Below are 12,218 nucleotides of genomic sequence, written 5' to 3' on the forward strand. Positions count from 1 at the left end.
GTCAAATAAATAAATAAATTCTTAAAAAAAAAAAAAAAAAGAGTGCTGTTGGCCAAGGGAAGATGTGGAAGATGTGGAAGGACCAGATAAGGAGAGATATTCCAAAAATCCAGTCAAGAGGTGATTGTGGCTTAGAACACAGTGGCAAACGAGGTGGTATGAATGATCAAATTCTGGTTTCAGAGGTGATGCCAACAGCATTAGCTAATGGATTGGCCATGGCTATAAGGGAAAGAGATGAAGCAAAGATGACTGAAATTGGCCTGAGCAACTGGATAAATGGAGTGGCTGTTCACCAAGCTGGGCAAGACCATGGATCAGGAGGGCTGGAGCACAGAGCAGAAGTTCCATTGGCATCTGTTGAGTCCAAATCCAGAATGAAGAATAAAAGTGTTCTCTGAACCTTCCAGCTATAGGGAAAACAGGAATCTGTCATTGGACCAGAAGGTAGTGACTGCCCACCATACAGGACCTAAAGAAGCTTAGTGGTCTGGGTCCTGCTCTACTGCTGTGTCAAGAAGTGGAGATTGCCCCCAGCCACTCCCCTCCTCCCAGAGCCCTCAGCTATCTGTGACTGCCCATTTCCCAAAGGGCAAAGCATCCAGCCAGAACTGGCCACTGTTTGTTCTGCCTGAAGGAAGCTGTCTAGACAATGTTGCTAATAAAGTTTTGCTTTTTTTCCCCCTTCAATTTTAAGGCAGTCAATAGATTGAATACATTGTGTTAGTTCCCCAAGGTACTTATATTTCAAGACTAGAAATCATCACCCAACTTTAACACAAAAAGAAACTTTCAAAATGTGTATATTCTGAGGACAAACACAGTCTATTGTTAGGACATTTGAGAATAAATTTACCTTTATTTTTACAAAAGTTTGCTTAAGACCAGAAATATGTGATATTGCAAGTAAATGCTATTCACTTCAGAATGCATAGGCACTGGGGTTAAAAAGATATAATTGAAAAGTTTCTTTCTTTCTTTCCTTATTTCTCTTTCTTTCTTCGTTCGTTCGTTCGTTCGTTCCTTCCTTCCTTCCGCCTTGGAAAGGATATTCTAGGTCTTGGAATCTTTCAGTTAGGAAAGTCTAGAAGTCTGGCATTTGGTTGTTCTTGAGGTGGTTCCAAGAAAATGAGATGTTTGTTATCTGATAAGACTGAAGTCCTCTTTGATTTTCTGGGAGAGCACGGACTTGGAGAAGGAGCAGCTTACAGAAAGGTAACTGGAAAGGAAACACTGCAGAATCACCACATTCTGCTAAGCTGTCTCTTCAGGAAGCGACTGCTGAACAGGGACTGTATTGTGAGGCCAACAAGCTACACAGGACATCTCCCTATTTCCCCCCTGTTGAGTTCCTGGCTGGTGTTGCAGACTTTGCATCTTTAACAAGATTCCCTAGAAAATTTTTATACACGTGGAAGTTCGAGAACATTTGCTCTAAGATGCTCTGCCGGGGAGGTTTGCATGGTAGAAAACTTCAAAAATTGGATGCTGACAGTCCAGAAATACTATAATCAAGGTGGAATCAAAGCTCACTTATATAGAGGTTATTTATTATCTTACTTGAACCTCCCAGAACAAAGCCTGAGCCGGAGGTATAAAAAGATCTCCAAGAAACCAAAGTGGTGGGCACAAAATTCATAAACCAAAATTCACTTGTCTTCCAGAAAATCTCAGACTCTCGTTTAAAGGATGTTTCTTTTAGCTTTATTAAGATCAAGTCATCTGGTTTTAAAGTCTTCTGGAAATTTGAAAGAGCCATTATAAAGGGGAAATGATTTCCTAGAGCAGTGGTTCTTAGTCTGAATCTGGCACCAGCAGCAATGGAAAAAGGCAAAGCTCTTGTCTAGTTCTTACCTACCTGATTAGAAATTTGGGGGGTGGCATCCACCTTTCTGTAGTTCAATCGGTCCTCCAAGCAATTCTGAGGTAAGTGCTAATTTTGCTTCCACTGTCGCAGAGGAAGCAAAGACCAAAACTGATGACAAGGGAAAGGACAGGAGAAAACAAACATGGGACTGAACAGGTAAAGACAAGCCTTAGGATCCCATAGGCTTGTGTAAGAGAGGGAAGAGGGGGGACATTTCAGGAAGAGGGGCCAGGTTGAGTAAAGACACAGAGTCATGAAACCCTTAATTTTATGGGTGGGCATAGATTTTAAAGGATGGTAGAGAAGTTGCTAGAAAGACAGTGAGGGGGATTGTTATAGGTTATATAAAGAGCTTGGCTTTTTTTACTTCAAAGTAAGGTAGAGCCACTAAATTTCTACATGGTAGAGTAACATGGTTAAAGAAGGGGGAAAAAAAAGTTTTGTAGTTGAAGGGAAGATTTCATTGTTTAAAGATTTAATTTATCCAGAGATGTGGAATAACGAGGCACTATTCTGTTTTGTTAAATGGTGAAAAATGCTCATGGATCACCCTGAAGTCACAGACCCAGAGTTCTGCTGTAACAGGATCTGGTGTGACCAGTTGTGGTGTACCTGGGACTTTATTTTGAGACAGGAATCTTGGCAGAAAATGAAAACAGTCATGTTAACATTTCAGACTACCTTTCAGTGTTACATAAACATAACTGTATCTCCCTTCAAAAAAACCTTCCCTTTCCTTCTAACAATATTTCCACAACGTAACATTTGGTTTCCCACTTTCTCTTCACACCTTTGTGCTTTGACTCACAGCTTTATTATTCATAATAATAAGTACTAAAATGAAATCACAATTTTCATCTTCATACCAACCGCTGTGGAATTAAGCTTATGGAAAACACATCCTGGCCACTGGTCATGGTTTCCTGTCATGTTCTTAAATTTTTTGCATTTTTTTTACATGAATTATGTAGACGGCCACAAAATTACACACCATGTTGCCCCACTGAGTAGAAAGCTGGGTGGAAATACAAAAATGAGACGTTCAAAATGTCCTCCAGAATGGAGAAATGCAGGGGATACATTAAAATATATAATTCCATGAATGGAGTTCAATAGCTGCACGGCTTGGTGCTTTAGGTTTAAATGACCAAGCAGTAAAAAACTTGTGATGATGTCTCAATGGCTTCAGGAAAATAAGACGGCACCTTTCAATGCCAGTGTCAAACGGAATAACATTATTTTCAGAGTCATGTTCATTTGAGGTACATTGCTGTCAGGTTAAATGAACACCTGCTTTGTCATGGGCGAGAGAACCCGTACTTTGGCACCTACAAAACACAGGAAGTGAGGTTTCTGGTTAATGTGTCAGCACCACTGACTTCATACAACGACAGACTCCACCTCTGATGACCAGCACAGCCTCAAATGTTCTTGCTGGTGTGGTCTTTTTGCAGTAGAAAAGGAAGATGCTGGTTGCATTTGATGGCCTCTGCTAAAACTTCTAAAAGCATTCTTTAAACATTTACAAAATGTTCTGTGCAGTTTTTCTATCAATACAGTCTTTAGTTTATTGCAAAATAGAATGTCTACTTACATAATGGAAACAAATAAAAAAAACATTACTGGCATTTTTTGTTCAGTGTTAGTATGTGCCTGTTCAATGATAAGCAAAATTGTGTCTTCAAACGAGATTGCAGTCTATGGCCATACCACCCTGAACGCGCCCGATCTCGTCAAACGAGATTGCATAGAGATGTTGATGGATGTTTCTTTCATAATATAAAAAAGAATATGTATATGAGTTATGTTGGGGAAGAATATTCTTTATATATATGTATATAAACTGGGTTTTAGTCTCACAGGTTAGCATAGTTTGGGTTGGTGTTAAAATTCCCATAGATCTGGAATTCACTTGTAGTCACACACACACACACACACACACACACACACACAATGCACACACACAAACATACACACACACACACACACAGATCTAGTTCACATCTTAAAGTGCTACAGTCTAAAAATAGGGAGGGGGGCCCTGGGGGGCTCAGTCAGTTGAGCCTGAGTGTTCAGCTCTTGATCAGCTCAGATGTTGATTTCAGGGTCCTGAGTTCAACCCCAGCATGAAACTTACTTTAAAAATTTTTGAAAAATAAAACGAAATAAAATAAAATAAAAATAGGTAGGAAAAAAGTAATTGCCATTTCATAATCTTTGATATTCCTATGTTCCTCCAAAATGAGAAGGTAATAGTTGTTAACTTTATTGAATCCAGTTTAAAGTCATGGGCTCACATATTCAAAATGTTCAAAAATTTTTAACTTTTTTTATGCATGAAGGGAAGTGCCTGATTCGTGTGCTCCTTTATTTATCTGGACTTTTTTTTTTAAATAAGATTTTATTTATTTATTTGACAGAAAGAGAACGCAAGTAGGCAGAGGCAGGTGGCTGGGGTGAGGGGGCCAGAGGCAGGCTCCCCGATGAGCAGAGAACCCGATGTGGGGCTCAATCCCAGGACCCTGAGATCATGACCTGAGCTGAAGGCAGAGGCTTACCCCACTGAGCCACCCAGGCACCCCTGAACTATTTTTTTTAAACTTCTCCAGAACTTGCCACCCCTCATCTTCTCTTCCATGAATTAAAGTCTTATCTTCCCGGGATCTCTGATTGGAGGTCACCTCCTCTAAGAAGTCTTCCCTGATTTCCTCCTACCAAAAACTCTGAATCAAGAACCTCTCACTTGATGTCCACCACTCCCATTTTGGTACTTAAGCTGCTTTAATCCTTAGTTTACCTATCCATTCTCCCTGAAAGACTGAGTTCTTTTAAGAGTTGGAAGGAAGTCTTGTTTGCTATGGCATCTTTGGGGCTCAGCACAGTTGTTAAATAAGAATTTAATTATCACATAAATGAATACCTATATTATTAGGAGGCTTTTTTTGGACTTTTTATACTCTGGTCACTGGGTTCAGGCATCCACAAAACATCTACTGAATAATCTGCTGAATGTAGCAGTTCATAATATTCTATCAGTCTGTTTCACAGATTTATAATGAAGATGGTCAACACATCTATAGTGGTTAAGAGAACAAACTCTGGAACCCGAATGCTGGGGTTCAAACCACAGTTCTGTGAAACCTTGGGAAATTTACGTAAACACTTCCCATATCATTATTTCCTCAATGGAAGACTGTTTTGAAGAGTTAGTCAATATATATGTGTGCAGGAATTAGAACAGTTCCTGCGCATAGTTAGGACTGTGTAAGTGCACGCTGCTACATTTACTGTTACTATTACTTGTAAAACAACTTAGTAACTAAAAAGACAACTGAATATATTTGGAGAAACCAGTTGTCTAAATAGAGACATTAATTTTCTTTTTCTTTTTTTTAATTTTAATTTTTTTAAAGATTTTATTTATTTATTGAGAGAGAGACAGTGAGAGAGAGCATGAGCGAGGAGAAGGTCAGAGAGCGAAGCGGACTCCGCATGGAGCTGGAAGCCTGATGCGGGACTCGATCCCAGGACTCCGGGATCATGACCTGAGCCGAAGGCAGTCGTCCAACCAACTGAGCCACCCAGTGTCCCTAATTTTAATTTTTAAAGACTATTTATTTGAGATAGAGAGAGAGAGAGAGAATAAGAGAGAGAGAGCATGAGAAGGGGGAGGGTCAGAGGGAGAAGCAGGCTCCACACGGAACCAGGAGCCCAATACGGAACTCGATCCTGGGACTCTGGGATCATGACCTGAGGTGAAGGCAGTCACTCAACCAACTGAGCCACCCAAGCCCCCCAAGACATTAATTTTCTTTATCCATTTTATTCTGTATCAGTTGCAGGATAAAAACATGGGCTCTGAAATCAAATTCATGAGCACCTTTATGTTTCCTACACGCTAAAGGCATTTTTTTCCTGAGTTTTCTGCAACCATAAAATGTAGGCCTTCCCTAGCAATCCCCCTTGTACTGAAAAGGATCTCATGTTTTGACACAACTTGAGATTCAAACTTGACATGGTATCCACTGCCATTGTCTTGGGCCAGAGCTTTGTGGGCTCTGAAGAAAGAGCACATTCTTTGTACCATAGCCTCAAATGAACACATGTCCTTGTCTTAGTCCAGTATTCTGAGAATAAAGTCTATTATTATATGCTGGAAAAAGTTTTATAAGTGCTTTGCACACACGTGGTGTCTACTTAATGTGTGTTGTCTGCCTGTAAGACATTTCCCCTATGCTCTCTTTGGCTTGATATGCATACAAAGAGGTTGGAGATGGTTCATACATCAAAAATATCCATCTTCAAAATTTCTCTATATAGTCCTGTCCTTAAAAACTTAGAGACTTCTGTAGCTTTGCTTTGAAACTTTTATTCACTTTTAACATGTTGCCCATTGACAAAGCATTTAAAACTCTATCTCTTTGGGGCGCCTGGGTGGCTCAGTGGGTTAAAGCCTCTGCCTTCGGCTCAGGTCATGATCCCAGGGTTCTGGGATCGACCCTGCATCGGGCTCTCTGCTCCGCAGGGAGCCTGCTTCCTCTCCTCTCTCTCTGCCTGCTTCTCTGCCTGCTTGTGACCTCTGTCTGTCAAATAAATAAATAAAATCTTTAAAAAAAAAAAAAAACTCTATCTCCTTAAGCCATAAGAGACTCTTAATCATAGGGAATAAACTGGCAGTTGCTGAAAGCGACGGTGGTGGAGGGATGAGGTAACTGGATGTTGGACATTAAAGAGGGAACGTGATATAATGTGCCCTGGGTATCATAAAAGACTGATGAATCACAGACCTGTACCTCCAAGATATATAATACATTATATGTTAATTTAAATAAATTAACTTATATTATATGTTAATTTAAATAAATTAACTTATGTTATATGTTAATTTAAATAAATTAATAAGACAGCTATCTCCTGATATAGGAAGATAAAAAATAACCTCTCTCCCAGTCATGGACGAAATGTAGTTCCTGCCTTGAGGAACATGACATGTGCATGTCCCATAAATTGATTACAGAAACACTTACCTTTCTGAAAGCTTTCATCCCATGGTAGCAACGTTAACCTACTTGCTGTAGAGACACCATTGTTCCCATTCGATACGCTAAGAAAACAAAGGCAGGCAAAACAAGGACAGAGGGTTAATTTTTCAAACGCACAGAAAGAACTGGAGGCAGAAATCGGAAGGGGAGGGAAGCTTCTAGGGTTTCTCTTTGTTAAGTAACTTCCTTTGTTCATCTACGTTGTCAGTTTTCAATAGTGGTATTATTTTTGTCTGTACAAGTAGAACAGAACTTCAGCCAAAAAATAAGAAGCAAGCCTTGAAAACAGAGAAAAATCACTGGAAAATGGATTCCACTTGGAGATATGAAGCTATAACCTTACCCAATATCTGTGTATATTGGATCAAAGATTGAATGAACACTCAAGGGGCATACCATCAATATTCCTACATTCCTCTATTCTCCCGTGGATGCAGAAAAAATTGCTGAGCAAGATAGACCAGAAGTCAGGGCGCCTGGGTGGCTCAGTGGGTTAAAGCCTGTGCCTTCGGCTCAGGTCATGATCCCGGGGTCCTGGGATCGAGCCCCACATTGGGCTCTCTGCTTGGCGGGGAGCCTGTTTCCTCCTCTCTCTCCACCTGCCTCTCTACCTACTTGTGATCTCTGTCTATCACATAAATAAATAAAATCCTAAAAAAAAAAAAAAGACCAGAAGACCACTTAAAATCCTAAGCATTGCTTGAGTAGAGGAGGCTTAATAACCTATTCTTAAAGGACAGAGTTCTAAAAATTAGTATTCTGTAGCTCTGATTTCACTAATTTAAGTGAAAGAATTTCACCATGGACATATGCTATGTGCCAGGAACATGAAGATTTTAATGTAATTCTTATTTATTTATTTATTTAACATATAATGTATTATTTGCCCCAGGGGTACAGGTCTGTGATTCATCAGTCTTACACAATTCACAGCACTCACCATAGCACATACCCTCCCCAATGTCCATAACCCCACCCTATCCCTCCACTCCCCATCCCCCAGAAACCCTCAGTTTACTTTGTGAGATTAAGAGTCTCTTATGGTTAGTCTCCCTGGTCCCATCTTGTTTCATTTTTTTCCCTCCCTTCCCCTGATGACCCACCTCCCTGCCTCTCAAATTCCTCATATCAGAGAGATCATATAATTATCTTTCTCTGATTGACTTACTTCACTTAGCATAATACTCTCTAGTTCCATGCACATCATTGCAAATGGCAAAATTTCAGGTTTTTGATGGCTGCACAGTATTCCTCTGTGTGTGTGTGTGTGTGTGTGTGTGTGTGTGTGTGTGTGTGTGTGTGATATCTTCTTGATTGGGTTATTTGCGTGTGATATCTTCTTTATCCATTCATCTGTTGATGGACATTTAGGTTCTGTCCATAGTTTGGCTATTGTAGACATTGCTGTTATAAACTTTGGGGTGCATGTGTCCCTTCAGATCATTACATTTGTATCTTCAGGGTAAATACTCAGTAAGGTAATTGCTGGGCCCATAGGGTAGCTCTATTTTTAACTTTTTGAGGAACCTTCATGCTGTTTTCCAGAGTGGCTGCACCAGCTTGCATTCCCTCCAACAGTGTAGGAGGGTTCCCTTTTCTATGCTTCCTTGTCAACATCTCTAATTTCCTAACTTGTTAATTTTAACCATTTTGACTAGTGTGAGGTGGTATCTCACTGTGGTTTTGATTTGTATTTCCCAAATGCTGAGTGATGTGGAGCACTTTTTCATGCGTCTGTTGGCTATCTGGATGTCTTTGCAGAAATGTCTGTTCATGTCTTCTGCCCATTTCTTGATTGGGTTATTTGTTCTCTGGGTGTTGAGTTTGATAAGATCTTTATAGATTTTAGATGCTAGCCCTTTATCTGATTTATCATTTGCAAATATTTTCTCCCATTCTGTTGGTTGTCTTTTGGTTTTGTTGACTGTTTCCTTTGCTGTGGAAAAGCTTTTGATCTTGATGAAATCCCAATAGTTCATTTTTTCCTTTGCTTCCCTTGCCTTTGGCAATATTTCTAGGAAGAATTTGCTGTGGCTGAGGTTGAAGAGGCTGCTGTCTGTGTTCTCCTCAAGGATTTTGATGGATTCCCATTTCACATTGAGGTCTTTCATCCATTTGGAGTCTACTTTTGTGTGCAGTGTAAGGAAATGGTCTAGTTTCATTCTTCTGTACATGGTTGCCCAATTTTCCCAACATCACTTGTAGAAGATACTGTCTTTTTTCCACTGGACATTCTCTCCCACTTTGTCGAAGATTAGTTGACTATAGAGTTGAGGGTCCATATCTGGGTTCTCTCTTCTGTTTCACTGATCTATGCGTCTGTTTTTGTGTCAGTACCATACTGTCTTGGTGATTACAACTTTGTAATAGAGCTTGAAGTCTGGTAATTGTGATGCCACCAACTTTGGTTTTCTTTTTCAACATTCCTCTGGCTATTTCAGGTCTTTTCTGGTTCCATACAAATTTTAGGATTATTTGTTCCATTTCTTAAAAAAAAAAGTTGATAGTATTTTGATAGGGATTGCATTATATGTGTAGATTGCTTTAGGTAGCACAGACGTTTTCACAATATTTGTTCTTCCAATCCATGAGCATGGAACGTTTTTCCATTTCTTTGTGTCTTCCTCAATTTCTTTCATGAGTACTTTATTATTTCCTGAGTATAGGTTCTTTGCCTCTTTGGTTAGGTTTATTCCTAGGTATCTTGTGGTTTTGACTGCAATTGTAAATGGGATCAAATCCTTAACCTCTCTTCTGTCTTGTTGGTGTATAGAAATGCAACTAATTTCTGAGCATTGATTTTATATCCTGACACTTTACTGAATTCCTGTATGAGTTCTAGCCGTTTTGGAATGGACTCTTTTGAGTTTTCCACATAAGCTTTGCGCAGTGGCAGTATCGTAGCCAATGAGGTTTATCCGAGGCGCGATTATTGCTAATTGAGTTTTCCACATAAAGTAACATATCATCTGCAAAGAGTGAGAGTTTGACTTCTTCTTTGCTGATTCAGATGCCTTTAATTTCTTTTTGTTGTCTGATTGCTGAGGCTAGGACTTCTAGAACTATGTTGAATAGCAGTGGTGATAGTGGACAGTCCTGCCATCATCCTGATGTTAGAGGAAAAGCTTTCAGTTTTTCCTCATCGAGAATGATATTTGCTGTGCATTTTTCGTTGATGGCTTTTATGATATTGAGGTACGTACCTTCTATCCCTACACTCTGAAGAGTTTTGATCAAGAAAGGATGCTGTACTTTGTCAAATGCTTTTTCAACATCTATTGAGAGAATCATATGGTTCTTGTTCTTTCTTTTATTTATGTTTTGTATCACATTGATTGATTTGCAGATGTTGGATGAAACTTGTAGCCCAGGAATAATTCCTACTTGGTCATGGTGAATAATCCTTTTAATGTACTATTGGATCATATTGGCTAGTATTTTGGTGAGAATTTTTGTATACATTCATCAAGGATATTGCTCTGTAATTCTCTTTTTTGATGGGATTTTTGGTTTGGGGATAAAGGTAATGCTGGCCTCATAAAATGAGTTTGGAAGTTTCCATTCCATTTCTATTTTTTGGTACATTTTCAGGAGAATAGGTATTAATTCTTTAAGTGTTGTTTGGTGGAATTCCCATGGGAAGCCATCTGGCCCTGGGTTCTTGTCTGTTGGGAGATTTTTTAAAAAATTTTATTTATTTATCTGACAGAGGGAGAGATCACAAGCAGGTAGAGAGGCAGGCAGAGAGAGAGGGAGAAACAGGCTTTCTGCTGAGTGGAGAGCCCGATGTGGGGCTCGATCCCAGTACCCCGAGGTCATGACCCAAGCTGAAGGCACCCAGTTGCCCCTTGTTGGGAGACTTTTGATAACTTCTTCAATCTCCTTACTGGTTATGGGTCTGTTCAGGTTTTCTATTTCTTCCTGGTTCACTTTTGGTAGTCTATATATTTCTAGGAATGAATCCATTTCTTCCAGATTGTCAACTTTGCTGGTGTATAGTTGTTCATAATATGTTCTTATAATTGTTTGTATTTCTTTGGTGTTGGTTGTGATCTCTCCTGTTTCATTTATGATTTTATTAATATGGGTCCTTTCTCTTTTCTTTTTGATAAATCTGGCCAGGACCTTATCAATCTTACTAATTCTTTCAAAGAACAAGCTCCTAGTTTCATTGATCTATTCTATTGTCCTTTTGGTTTCTAGTTCATTAATTTCTGCTCTGATCTTTATTATTTCTCTTCTCCTGCTGGGCTTAGGCTTTCTTTGGTGTTCTTTCTCCAGCTCCTTTAGGTGTAGGGTCAGGCTGTATACTTGAGACTCTTCTTGTTTCTAGTTAAAGGCTTGTGTTGCTATATACTTTCCTCTCAGGATTGCCTTTTCTGTGTCCCAAAGATTTTGAACAGTCATGATTTCATTTTCATTTGTTTCCATAAATTTTAAAAAAATTCTTCTTTAATTTTCTGGTTGACCCATTCATTCTTTAGTAGGATGCTCTTTAGCCTCCATGTATTTGTGTTCTTTCCAACTTTCCTCTTGTGGTTGAGTTCCAGTTTCAAAGCATTGTGGTCAGAAAATATGCAGGAATGATCTTAGTCTTTTGGTACTGGTTGAAACCTGATTTGTGACCTAGGATGTGATCTATTATGGAGAATGTTCCACGTGCACTAGAGAAGAATGTGTATTCTGTTGCTTTGGGATGGAATATTCGGAATATATCTGTGATGTCCACCTGGTCCAGTGTTTCATATAAAGCCTTTATTTCCTTGTTGATCTTTTGCTTAGATGATCTGTCCATTTTGGGGGGGGTGTTAAAGTCCTCTATTATTACTGTATTATTGTTGATGTGTTTCTTTGATTTTGTTATTAATTGGTTTATATAATTGGCTGCTCCCATGTTAGGGGCATAGATATTTAAAATTTAACAATTTTAAATTGTTAAGTCTTCTTGTTGGACAGACCCTTTAAGCATGATATAGTGTCCTTCTTCATCTCTTATTATAGTCTTTGGATTAAAATCTAAATTTATCTGATATAAGGATTGCTGCCCCAGCTTTTTTTTGATGTCTATTAGCATGGTAAATTGTTTTCCACCCCCTCACTTTAAATACGGAGGTGTTTTGGGGTCTAAAATGAGTTTCTTGCAGACAGCACATTGATGGATCTTGGTTTTTGTTTTTGTTTTTTATTTGCAAGTTGGAAGTTTCATTCAAACTCAATGATTAATATCTTCCCCAATTCTTATACTTTTTCATTTATTTATTTTCAGCATAACAGTATCATTATTTTTTCACCACACTCAGTGCTCCATG

At 39.0% G+C, this 12,218-nt stretch overlaps 1 pseudogene; it reads left to right on the forward strand.

The window, feature by feature from the left end:
• The first annotated feature begins 9,787 nt into the window (after positions 1-9,787).
• On the forward strand, positions 9,788-9,954 carry LOC123393575 (annotated as a pseudogene).
• The last annotated feature ends 2,264 nt before the right edge of the window (positions 9,955-12,218 follow it).

Source organism: Mustela putorius, unplaced genomic scaffold, assembly GCF_011764305.1.
Source record: "Mustela putorius furo isolate JIRA1106 unplaced genomic scaffold, ASM1176430v1.1 tig00000874_pilon_pilon_pilon, whole genome shotgun sequence".
Lineage (NCBI taxonomy): Eukaryota > Metazoa > Chordata > Mammalia > Carnivora > Mustelidae > Mustela > Mustela putorius.